This window comes from Erythrolamprus reginae, chromosome 10 (genome assembly GCF_031021105.1).
Source record: "Erythrolamprus reginae isolate rEryReg1 chromosome 10, rEryReg1.hap1, whole genome shotgun sequence".
Lineage (NCBI taxonomy): Eukaryota > Metazoa > Chordata > Lepidosauria > Squamata > Dipsadidae > Erythrolamprus > Erythrolamprus reginae.
The window spans coordinates 36916134-36928380 of record NC_091959.1 but is presented as its reverse complement, the minus strand read 5'-3'; the positions used below and the strand labels follow the sequence as shown (position 1 = coordinate 36928380).

Below are 12247 nucleotides of genomic sequence, written 5' to 3'. Positions count from 1 at the left end.
TCTCTCTTTCTCCCTGCTCTGAGTCGCCTCTAGTAATTAAGAATTTGACGCCTGCTGTTTTATCATCGCATTAGCAAAAGGGGGCAGGGGAGGTGGTGGTGGTGGGGTGACTTTTATCCTGGCTTGCTAGGAATCCAGCCTCTGCCTCCCCCAAGATGATCAAATCATGAAAGGGAAAGTTAGATTTCTAAATAAGCCAAAATGGCTTGGTTCACAATGCTTCTTTCCTGTCCTTCTTCCCTTCCCTTCCCCATTCTTCCCCTTCCCTTCCCTCTCTTTTCCTTTTCTTTTTCCCCTTCTTTTCCTTTTCCCTTTTCTTCCCTCCCTTTTCCTTCTTTTCCTTTTCTTTTCCTTTTCCCTTTCCTTCTTTCCCTTTCCTTTCACCTCCCTACTTTCCTTTTCTTCCCTTCCCTTTCTTTTCCTTTTCTTTTTTCCCTTCTTTTCCTTTTCCCTTTTCTTCCCTCTTTTCCTTCTTTTCCTTTTCTTTTCCTTTCCCGTCCCTTTCCTTTCCTTCTTTTCCTTTCCTTCTTTTCCTTTCCTTTTCCCTTTCCTTCCCTTCCCTTGTTTTCCTTTCTTTTCCTTTCCTTTTCCCTTTTCCCTTTCCTTTCCTTCTTTCCCTTTTCTTTCCCCTCCCTACTTTCCTTCTCTTCTCTTCCCTTCTTTTCCTTTCCTTTCCTTTTCCCTTTCCTTTCCTTCTTTCCCTTTTCTTTCCCCTCCCTACTTTCCTTCTCTTCTCTTCCCTTCTTTTCCTTTCCTTTCCTTTTCCCTTTCCTTTTCCCTTTCCTTTCCTTCTCTTCTCTTCCCTTTCCTTCTTTCTCTTTCCCCTTCTCTTTCCCTTTCTTCCTTCCCTTCTTCTTCCTCATTCATTTATTCTCTTTCCAATTACGCCTCCTCTCCCCAGGAGGGAATGTCAATCAGATGTCCACAGGGAAGTTCTCCAAAGGTGACCACATGACCCTGAGAATGGCAGCCATCCTAAATATGAGTCAATTGCCAAGCGTCCAAATTCTGGGGATGTTGCAATGGTAAAAAACAGCCCTGAGTTACTTTTTTTTTTCTCCCAGTGCCGTCATAACTTTGAACGGTTACTAAATGAACGGCTGTAATGGTCACTAAGTGAACGGCTGAGGACTGCCTGTAATAACCAACCCGAAGAAACACTGTTGGGTTTGGAATTCCAACACGGAGCAGGCTTCCCAAGCATCCAGGTTTGTCTTTTGCAGCCTCCCAACAACCTCAATCAGATGATTATGATGATTATGATGATTATGATGATTATGATGATTATGATGATTATGATGATTATGATGATTATGATGATTATGATGATTATGATGATTATGATGATTATGATGATGATGATGGTGATTACTATGATTATGATGATGATTATGATGATGATGATTATTATTATGATGATGATGATGATGATGATGATGATGATTTGTATGCCGCCCCTCTCCGAAGACTCGGAGCGGCTCACAACATGCAATATACAGAGTACAAATCCAATATTAAAAACATTATTTAAAACCCTTATAATAAAAATTAAAAAAAACAATCATACAACCCACATAAACTATACATACGGTAAATCATAATAGCAGAGGGGTTTATTAATTCCCCCAAGCCTGGCAACATAGGTGGGTTTTCAGGAGCTTACAAAAGGCAAGGAGGGTGGGGGCAGTCCTGATCTCCGGGGGGAGTTGATTCCAGAGGGCCGGTGCCACCACAGAGAAGGCTCTTCCCCTGGGTCCCGCCAGACGGCATTGCTTAGTCAACGGGACCTGGAGAAGGCCAACTCTGTGGGACCTAATCGGTCGCTGGGATTCGTGCGGCAGAAGGCGGTCCCGGAGCTAGTCTGGTCCGGTGCCATGTAGGGCTTTATAGGTCATAACCAACCCTTTAAATTGTGACCAGAAACTGATCAGCAGCCAGTGCAAGCCGCAGAGTGTTGATGAAACCTGGGCGTACCTAGGGAAGCCCACGATTGCTCTCCCGGCCGCATTCTGCACGATCTGAAGTTTCCAAACACTTTTCAAAGGTAGCCCCATGTAGAGAGTGTTGCAGTACTCAAACCTCGAGGTGATGGAGGCATGAGTGACTGTGAGATAGGGCCACAACTGGATCTTCATTGACTTCTGAACCATGTGTTCCTTCTCTTGTCGTCTCACCCGTCCCAATTCCGTTCTGTCTCTTTTTTGTCAGGGGTTTTTCTTTCCCCACTCTTTAAGTCCCCCGAGGATGCTTTGTTCAAGAGGACAAGAAATTCATAGAGGAGGAGGAGGAGGAGGAATAGAAGGCGAAGAAGCCCCTTATGTAAACTGCAATCTGGTTCCCGCACCAACCTATTAACTAATTTCTTGGAGAGCCTTTGAAGTTGGCAGGGGTTCCCTCTGCTTATGGAGCAAAGAAAGAAACTGAGATTTTTAAGTGATTCTTTTTCATCCCCTTAGCTTAATGAAAGATTAATAACCTTGTTATTTTCCTGGGACTGCTTTATTTTCTTTGCAAGATGAGAGGCTGTTTTGGCGCTTGCTCAAAACCATCATCTCCCTTATCTGGATGACGGCACGGGCCCGCCGGCTCGCTAATTTTTTACATAATAGTTTGTTGGCCTGTTAATCCAGATTGTTGGGGGCAATAAAGCTGATTCTGTAAACCACTTGGAGAGGGTTGTAAAGCACTGTGAAGCGGTATATAAATCTCTGTGCTATTGCTGTTGCTATTCATCAACTAACTCCCTTTAGCGTGGCTGGATGGGAGAGTTAATCTAACTCTCTGTGCAGCTGGTACCTGAGTTGGACAGTGAGGAGGATGGCAAGGACTCGGTGCCAGCGTCAGATGTTCAGCCAGGGCCTTTGGAACCTCCAGCACCTCATAGCAGTGATGAGGAAGAAAGGGCTTCTCTTCTTCAATGCACGAGCATGCAGAGCTGCCAAGAGACAGAAATGGTTACTCCAGAGGAGGTCTCCTTGGGAGTAAAACTGGGGGCTAATTGGCAACTCCCCTAGTCTACTTAAGGAATGCAGAGGCAGCTGGATCTCTGAAGGAAACAACAGTTTAAATTTGTTTGTTGGTCATGTACTTGTGTCTGGAAAAATCTCTGCTCTGCTTATCTGCTTCAGTGTGTTTATTGAGGACTACTTCTGGGCATTTTGCCAAGTTTCGTGAGCTATCAAAGATTAATTGTGATTATATGATTTAAGACTTTCTGAACTTGTGCCAGCTGTTAATGATGACACATTAACAATTGGGCTTTTGCAAGAAATCACTGCTTTTAGTTATTAGTACAGTTGGTTATTGATTAAAATGAGTTTGAACAAACTGTGTGTTTGCTACATTCTTAGCTGGGCCAGAACAGAACCTGCTTCTCTGTTCCACCTGCAAAGATGGTTGGATTTTGGCTTGGCGCTGACTACAGGTGGTCTCTGATTATGACCACCTGTAGTCAGATAATGCACTTGGGCAAAAGGAATCCTCAATCTGAGTATTGTATTGGCAGTTCTGTGTTAGCAAAAAGGATTTAGGGATTTCTGACAGTCTCAAAATGGGTGAACAGTGCGGTCAGGCGGTAGGGAAAGCAAGTCGAATGCTTGGCTGCATAGCTAGAGGTATAACAACCAGTAAGAGGGAGATTGTGTTCCCGCTGTATAGAGCGCTGGTGAGACCCCATTTGGAATAATACTGTGTCCAGTTCTGGAGACCACATCTACAAAAAGATATTGACAAAATTGAACGGATCCAAAGAGGGCTACAAGAATGGTGGAAGGTCTTAAGCATAAAACGTATCAGGAAAGACTTCATGAACTCAATCTGTATAGTCTGGAGGACAGAAGGAAAAGGGGGGACATGATGGAAACATTTAAATATGTTAAAGGGTTAAATAAGGTTCAGGAGGGAAGTGTTTTTAATAGGAAAGTGAACACAAGAACAAGGGGACACAATCTGAAGTTAGTTGGGGGAAAGATCAAAAGCAACATGAAAAAATATTATTTCACTGAAAGAGTAGTAGATCCTTGGAACAAACTTCCAGCAGACGTGGTTGGTAAATCCACAGTAACTGAATTTAAACATGCCTGGGATAAACATATATCCATTGTAAGATAAAATACAGAAAATAGTATTAGGGCAGATTAGATGGACCATGAGGTCTTTTTCTGCCGTCAGTCTTCTATGTTTCTAACGTGAGAAAATATTATTTTACTGAAAGAGTAGTAGATCCTTGGAACAAACTTCCAGCAGACGTGGTTGGTAAATCCACAGTGACTGAATTTAAACATGCCTGGGATAAACATAGATCCATCCTAAGATAAAATACAAGAAATAGTATAAGAGCATGGACCATGAGGTCTTTTTCTGCCCTCAATCTTATAGTTATAGTTATAGTTTATTAGATTTGTGTGCCGCCCCTCTCCGAAGACTCTTCTATGTTTCTATGTTTCTATGACCACTTAAGTATGGCATTTGTTAAAAGTGAGTTTCGCCCCATTTTACGATCTTTCTTACTGCCGTTGTTAAGCGACTCACTGCAGTTGTTACGTTAGGAACTCGGTTGTTACGTGATTCTGGCTCCCTTGTTGACTTTGCTTGACAGAAGGTCGCAAAAGTGACCCCCCAGGACATGGCAACCATCATCAATACGAGTCAGTTGCCCAGTGTCCAAATTTTGATCACTTGACCGTGGGGAGATGCTGCAACGGCCGTCAGTGTGAAAAGCTAAATTCACTTAACAGCAATTCACTTAACAACCGAGTTCCTAACGTAACAACTGCCAGAGTTCACTGAACAAGAAAAATCATGAAAACGGGGCAAAAAACCTGACTCAGCCACTGTTTCGCTTAGCAATGGAAATTTTGGTCGTATGTTGAGGACCACCTGTCATTAACTTTGGAATTTGGGTGGGGGGTGGCTGGGGTGAAGGCTGCCCACCGTTGTACAAAAAAAGAGATGCCGGCTAAACCAGCCTGTATCAGAGCTTCTGTAAAATACAGTGGAAATTAAAATGGGATTTTTCTGCCATTATCCCCGAAACAGCCTACTTAATAAGTTGGGTAATGAAAAAGAATAATTTATTACGGACTTGTGAGTTTTGACAGTTCTAAAAAGATATCCTTAAGAGTTTTTTCCCAAAGGAAATAGAGATGAAGCAGATTGCCAGGCCTCGGTATAATTTTTCTGTCTGTAGAATTTTGTTCGGGGGAAATGTTTTTAATGTCTTGCCAGACCTTCGGCCTTGCAACGTAACCTATTTTAGACTGGGATGCTCAGAATAAATGTTCTTCTCAAACCCTCGTCACAAAAGGTTTCGTTGCCTTCCCATGTAGGTAGTCCGCGGCGTATGGGCACAATCTGTTGTGGTTAGCTCTGGCCCAGCTCCTGCCCCAAGGACTGTGGGTGTGGGGGAGACATCCACATGCTGCAGGCCTGTTTTGCCCCCACCCTGGAATCTGATGATGAAGGCTCCTCTGACCAAGAAGACATGAGTGACAGGGAGGAGGAGAGTGGGGCAGACAGCTCAGAAGGAGATCAATTATCTAGCTCCTCCTTGGATTCAGAACAAGAGTTAATGATACAGCCAAGCATGTGGATCGCGATGCATAGGCAGCAACAACTGAGAGATTATTATCAAAGAAAATGAGGCCACCTGTGGTTGGGTGGGGCTGTGGTCATTAGTGAGGCTGCTATAAAGAGCAGCCTGTGGGTTTGGCCATTGTGGAGGATTATCTGATCTTGTGTTTCGTGACTGCTTTACTGACTTTGACCTTTTGTGTGCTGATTTTTCCCCGCTTTGAAACTAAGCCAGGGCAAAGTGTGTTTCACTTTGTGAAAGAAGAAGGACTGTGAATTGCCTCACAGCTGTAAGCTAAGTATCACAGAACTGATAAGGCACTTGTACAAATTACCAGTTTGTTTGGAGACAGTGCTCTTTGCTATATAAAAGAGGGCTTGGTTTAAGTGAATTTTCCTTATAAAGAACATTGTTTTGAATTTTCAAACGTGTGTGTGTCTGAAATTTGTACCTGTGAATTTTTGGGAGGAGTCTACCAGAGAGCCCGACCAAACACAATCCAACGCAAAATTTCTGTTGCTAAACAAGGCCATTTGTGTCTCGTTGCAAGGTCTTTTTTTGACGCAGTTGTCGAGCGAATCACTGCAGTTGTTAAATGAACCATGTGATCGTTCAGCAAATCTGGCTTTCTCCCGTTGACTTGGCTTGTCGGAAGCTGTTTGGGTGTCAAGGTTCCAGGTAACATCCGAACTAAATCAGAGTGAGTCAAAGTACTTCTCAAAGTTCCGATTTATTTCTGGAGCCATCTTGACACTGTTCTGTCGGGCTGGTAGACTCCTCCCAAAAATTCCTAGGTACAAATTTCAGACACACACACGTTTGAAAATTCAAAACAATGTTCTTTATAATGAAAATTCACTTAAACCAAGCCCTCTTTTGGTGTAGCAAAGAGCACTCGTCTCCAAACAAACTGGTAATTTGTACAAGTCCCTTATCAGTTCTGTGATACTTAGCTTGCAGCTGTGAGGCAATTCACAGTCCTTCTTTCACAAAGTGAAACACACTTTGCTCTGGTTTAGTTTCAAAGCGGGGAAAAATCAGCACACAAAAAGTCAAAGTCAGTAAAGCAGTCACGAAACACAACGATCAGATAATCCTCCACAATGGCCAAACACACAGGCTGCTATTTATAGCAGCCTCACTAATTACCCCAGCCCCACCCAACCACAGGTGGCCTCATTTTCTTTGATAATAATCTCTCAGTTGTTGTTGCCTATGCATCGCTCTCCGCATGCGTGGCTGTATCATTAACTCTTGTTCTGAATCCAAGGAGGAGCTAGATAATTGATCTCCTTCTGAGCTGTCTGCCACACTCTCCTCCTCCCTGTCACTCATGTCTTCTTGGTCAGAGGAGCCTTCATCAGCAGATTCCACCGGGGGCAAAACAGGCCTGCGGCATGTGGATGTCTCCCCCACATCCACAGTCTTTGGGGCAGGAGCTGGGCCAGAGCTAATCACAACAGACACTATACTGGGGAACCTGAATCTGAGTTTCCCACCCAGTTGAAAGTTGACATCCCTCGTCCCCCACCCACAAACTTGTCACATTGCCCACTTGGATTGTGCCAACATGGCAAGTCCTTCCTCCGCTTCCGCCCAGGTGGGTGGACATACGATAGCCTTGAACCACTCGAAAGAATGCTTTGTGGCGGCACCTCCTGAAATCCCCCATCCCAAGTTCCCATAAACATCAGGCCTTCTGTTTTTAGTGTGGCAAGCTGTTAATTTATCATCAACTTCTGTCTGTTTGACACTGGGAAGGTAATGGGTAGTGACCACATGACAACTCAGGACACCGCAACGGTCATAAATACATGCCAGTTGCCAATTGGGACACTGCAACGGTCATAAGTGGGAAACCAGTTATAGGTTATGTATTTTGGTACTGTTGTAACTTTGGTCACTAAATAAATCAAGGAGGAGAGGGAGATGTTGTATCCTGTAATGGCTACCTTGTAACTCTGTAAATAGTTTGTTCCTCTTTCAGCGCTGTCTGAGCCCAAGCAGGAAGTCGCTCCTGATTGGCTCAGACGCGGCCGGCTCTAGCTTTGGCGGGAACCGCAAATATATAAAAGGAGCGGTTTCTCCAGGCAGAGTCAGTCGGTACTCGCTGAATTGTCACTTTACCTTGCTGAGCTGTCACTTGTTCTCTGAGCTGAATAAAAGTACCGATTGCTCAAACCCTGTCTCTGGGTCTACTTCACTGGCGACGAACGGACGGAAGAAACTTCGCGTGCAACATGGACAAAATCCAGATCGGCCAGGCTCCGGAACTCTTCGATCCCGAGAAATCGACATGGGACGAGTACATGGCCACCTTCGAGATCTTCCTCGAGGCGGCGGGAATGCAGGACGCCGAAGCCGATCGCAGACGGGCTATTTTCCTTAACTACTGCGGCGCAGAAATCCGTAGACTTGCCCAAACTCTCACCGAACCGGAACAAGCAAGAGCCACAGCGTGGGACGTCCTACAACAAAAACTGGCAAGCCATTTCAAGCCGACCAAACCAGCCATGGTTTTTCGGCATCAATTCCACATGATGGCTCAGAGGGAAACCGAGTCGATCAGCCAGTTTACAACGCGGCTTCGAACGGTACTTGCCCAATGCAAGTTTAAAGACCCGGAAGCTCGCCTCACCGACGCCTTGGTTTTCGGCATGAAAAGCAGCACGGTGAGAAATAAACTCCTCATCGAAGAAGAGCCGAGCCTACAAACCGTGATTAAACTGGCGCAAACCGCAGAAGCAGCCGACGCAGCGGCGAGAGAATTGAAAGAGCACGGAAGGCGAGAACTCATTGCAAAAATCGACTCCGCGTCTCCCAGCGCCGTGGAAACAGACAACAGCCAACAAATTCCCAGCGGAGACAACTGCCTCCTGGTGCAAGACCAGCCGAGACACCTGAGAGCTACTCACCCAGCCCCCTGCGCGGGCTGCCGGGGAAATCACCAGCGCCATCGATGCCCCTTCCGAGACGCTACATGCCGCCGTTGCAACCGGAGAGGCCACATCGCCATCGCATGCAGAGCAACAGCGCCAGAGGAAACATTTGCCACACCGCAATACCAGCGACCTCAAAACCAGACCCCCCAAGCGCGAGAAAGGAGACCATTCCGCAACGCGGGTCAAAGGAACTACTCAACCGCTAACCGCGACTACTATAGAGGTAACTCTCAATTTTCCGTGAATAACACGGCAACCAAAAAAGGGGCTAAAATTGTTATATCACTGTTACTCAATAACCAACCTTGCTCAATGGAGCTAGATACGGGCTCTAGATATACCATCATGCCCTGGGAAAAATTTAAACTGTATATGCCTAATGTATCTAAGGCTGACCTAAATCAAACCTCTTTGGTGATTAGAGACTTTCAGGGGGGAGTAATCTCGGTCTTGGGAACAGCAAATGTACCTATCGCATTCAAGAATGTTAAATGTACCCTTCCCATGCTTATTGTAACAGGGGCCAAGCACTCTCTTCTGGGTTTAGCATGGATGGAACCACTGGGGATCGAGATTTCGGGTGTGTGTAATGTAAACTGTTATGATATGCCTAACTTTGTGAAAGAGTTCCCTGAAGTGTTCAGCCCCACACTGGGATTGTATAAGGGGCCCCCTATATCTTTTTCTATTGACCCCAAGGTCCCACCGATCAGACTAAAACCTCGCAGGGTCCCCCTGCCGCTCCTCCCCAAACTAGACATACAGCTGGACAAACTCATTAGCCAAGGTATTTTGGTCCCTGTGGAGCAGGGGCCATGGGAAACTCCCATAGTTACCCCTCTGAAGCCAGATGGCTCTTTAAGAGTTTGCGCTGATTACAAATCGACCCTAAACAAGGCACTCCAACACCACCCCTACCCCATCCCGGTTGTGCAACAACTGCTACACTCCCTGGGGGAGGGGAAAAGGTTCGCAAAGATCGACCTGGCGCAAGCTTACCAGCAACTTCCGGTCGATGAACAAACAGCAAACGCTCAAACAATTGTAACGCACAGGGGGGCTTTCAAATGCACGAGGTTACAGTTTGGGGTAAGCATAGCCCCAGGAATATTCCAGAGCATTATGGAACGCCTATTGTCAGGGGTAAATGGGGCCATTCCATACTTTGATGACATCTTAATTGCAGGGGAAAACCAGGAACAAGTAAACAAAAGAATAAGGGAAGTACTTAAGAGGTTACAGGACAAAGGTTTAAGAATCAAGCCTGATAAATGTGTCTGGGGAACCAACAGTATAGAATTCCTAGGATATAAAATAGATAAGGAAGGTATCCACCCCACAACAGAGAAGCTGAGAGCAATTAGAGAAGCCCCAGAGCCACGAGATAAGAATGAGTTGCAGGCATTTTTGGGCCTCCTTAATTTTTATTCCGTTTTTTTAAAGCAGAAGGCAACAGTAGCAGAGCCTCTCCATCGTTTACTCCAGAAGGAAGCCCGCTGGACATGGGGGAAAACTGAACGTGAAGCTTTTTCTCAAATAAAAAATTTATTAACTTCTAAAAGTGTAGTAGTCCAATATAGTGCTTCACTACCCATTAGGCTCACGTGCGACGCTTCGCCGTACGGCATAGGAGGAGTCCTAGCTCACGTTCTACCTAATAAGACAGAGGCCCCAATAGCATTTTTTTCAAGAACCATGACCAGCACAGAAAGGAATTATAGCCAGTTAGACAAGGAGGCTCTAGCATTAGTGGCAGGGGTAAAGAAGTTTCACAATTACATATTTGGAAGAAGCTTTGAGCTAGTCACTGACCACAAACCCCTACTAGGCCTGCTAGCCCCCAACAAGCCCACTCCACCTTTTATGTCTCCAAGACTAATCAGATGGGCTCTTTTCCTCTCAGGGTATCAGTATGAGCTCACCCACAAGGGGGGGAAGGAAATCAATCATGCAGACGGTCTCAGCAGATGCCCCATAACAGACTTAGTGGAAGACCCTGTTCCTTCCACAGATGTGTTAATGATAGAACTCGAGGAAAACCCACTAACCACAGCAAAAGAGGTAGCTGCACACACGCAGCAAGATCAAATCCTTAAACAAGTGGTGAACTGTGTTCTAAAGGGATGGCAAAATGATGTTGTGAAACCTGAATTGTGTGATTTTAAAAACAAGAGACTTGAGTTATCGTATGTAAAAGGTTGTTTGCTGTGGGGGGATAGAGTGATCATCCCCAAAAGCCTAAGGGGAAAGGTACTCAAAATGTTACATGTGGGTCATCCTGGGATTGTCAGGATGAAGAGCCTGGCAAGGGGGCATTTATGGTGGCCAGGGCTGGATGCTGATATTGAAAGTTGGGTTTCAAAGTGTGATCCGTGCCAAGAGTCACGGCCCAGTCCCCCCAAAACAACTCCGGCTGAGTGGGAACAGCCTGCTGGTCCTTGGTCTAGAATCCACATTGATTTTGCTGGCCCAGTGGGGTCTCAGTATTTTTTAATAGTGGTTGATGCCTTCTCCAAATGGTTGGAAATAATAGCAATGAACAACATAACCACAAGTGCCACTATCAAGGTATTGAGCAGACTGTTTGCATCCCATGGGTGCCCAGATCTCTTAGTGTCTGACAATGGGCCACAGCTAACAGCCAGGCAATTCGAATTGTTCCTAGATGGCCTAGGGGTCAGGCATGCCCTCATCTCGCCTTATTCGCCCTGGGCTAACGGATTGGCAGAACGTTACGTACGGGTGGCAAAGGAGGCATTGCGCAGGTCAGGCCCTGGGGATGTGCAACAGAACTTGGACCAATTCTTACTCACCCAACACATTACCCCTAACTCGCACACACATGTAAGCCCTGCAGAGTTATTGATGGGAAGAAAGTTGAGGTCACCACTAGACAGGTTAAACCCAAGGTTCTGTGTTAATAATAACCAAATGTGTACAAAACCTGAAAGAGAAATGTATTTGGGACAAAATGTATATGTAAAAAGTTTTGATGGAAATGTAAACTGGATGAAGGGAATTATTGTTAAGCAAAATGCACCTAAGACCTATGTTGTTAAACTAGAGGATGGTCGTTTGTGGAAACGACACATAGACCACATTCGGAAGCGAACAGAAAATCAATTGCCACAAACCGCTGACATGGACTCTCCCCCTTCAACAGACTTTAGTACATTGCCCGAAATAAGAGACACGCAAAGAGACTTATCGGGCCAGGGGGAACCATCCAGCGACGCCGAACCATCCTCGTCCTCCGAAGCCTTCGTTGGGCCCGCCAGGCCAAGTCCGCCACACCGGGAGAACAGCGGCGAACCATCCTCCACAGTCGGTGGCGAAGGAGAAATTGAACTGCGCAGGTCAGCGCGAGCTCCTCAGAGGCCCCACCGATTGGACGACTTTGTCACATGGCTTTCTTGATGGATGTGTCCAACTATGAGGGGAGGGGTGTTGTATCCTGTAATGGCTACCTTGTAACTCTGTAAATAGTTTGTTCCTCTTTCAGCGCTGTCTGAGCCCAAGCAGGAAGTCGCTCCTGATTGGCTCAGACGCGGCCGGCTCTAGCTTTGGCGGGAACCGCAAATATATAAAAGGAGCGGTTTCTCCAGGCAGAGTCAGTCGGTACTCGCTGAATTGTCACTTTACCTTGCTGAGCTGTCACTTGTTCTCTGAGCTGAATAAAAGTACCGATTGCTCAAACCCTGTCTCTGGGTCTACTTCAGGAGAGATAGATACT

The 12247-nt window shown here is 45.8% G+C and overlaps 1 protein-coding gene across 4 annotated transcripts in view; it reads left to right on the top strand.

Moving 5' to 3' along the window:
• Window positions 1-12247, top strand: part of LOC139173059 (transmembrane protein 132D-like) — a 504596-nt gene that overhangs the window by 4990 nt on the left and 487359 nt on the right. The window contains exon 2 of one of the 4 annotated variants that reach the window (XM_070762529.1): window positions 1065-1208. The exons of the other annotated variants lie outside the window; for them this stretch is intronic. The gene's annotated coding sequence lies outside the window, so the exon portion shown is untranslated. The remainder of the gene's footprint in view (window positions 1-1064; window positions 1209-12247) is intronic. 4 annotated transcript variants of the gene reach the window in all.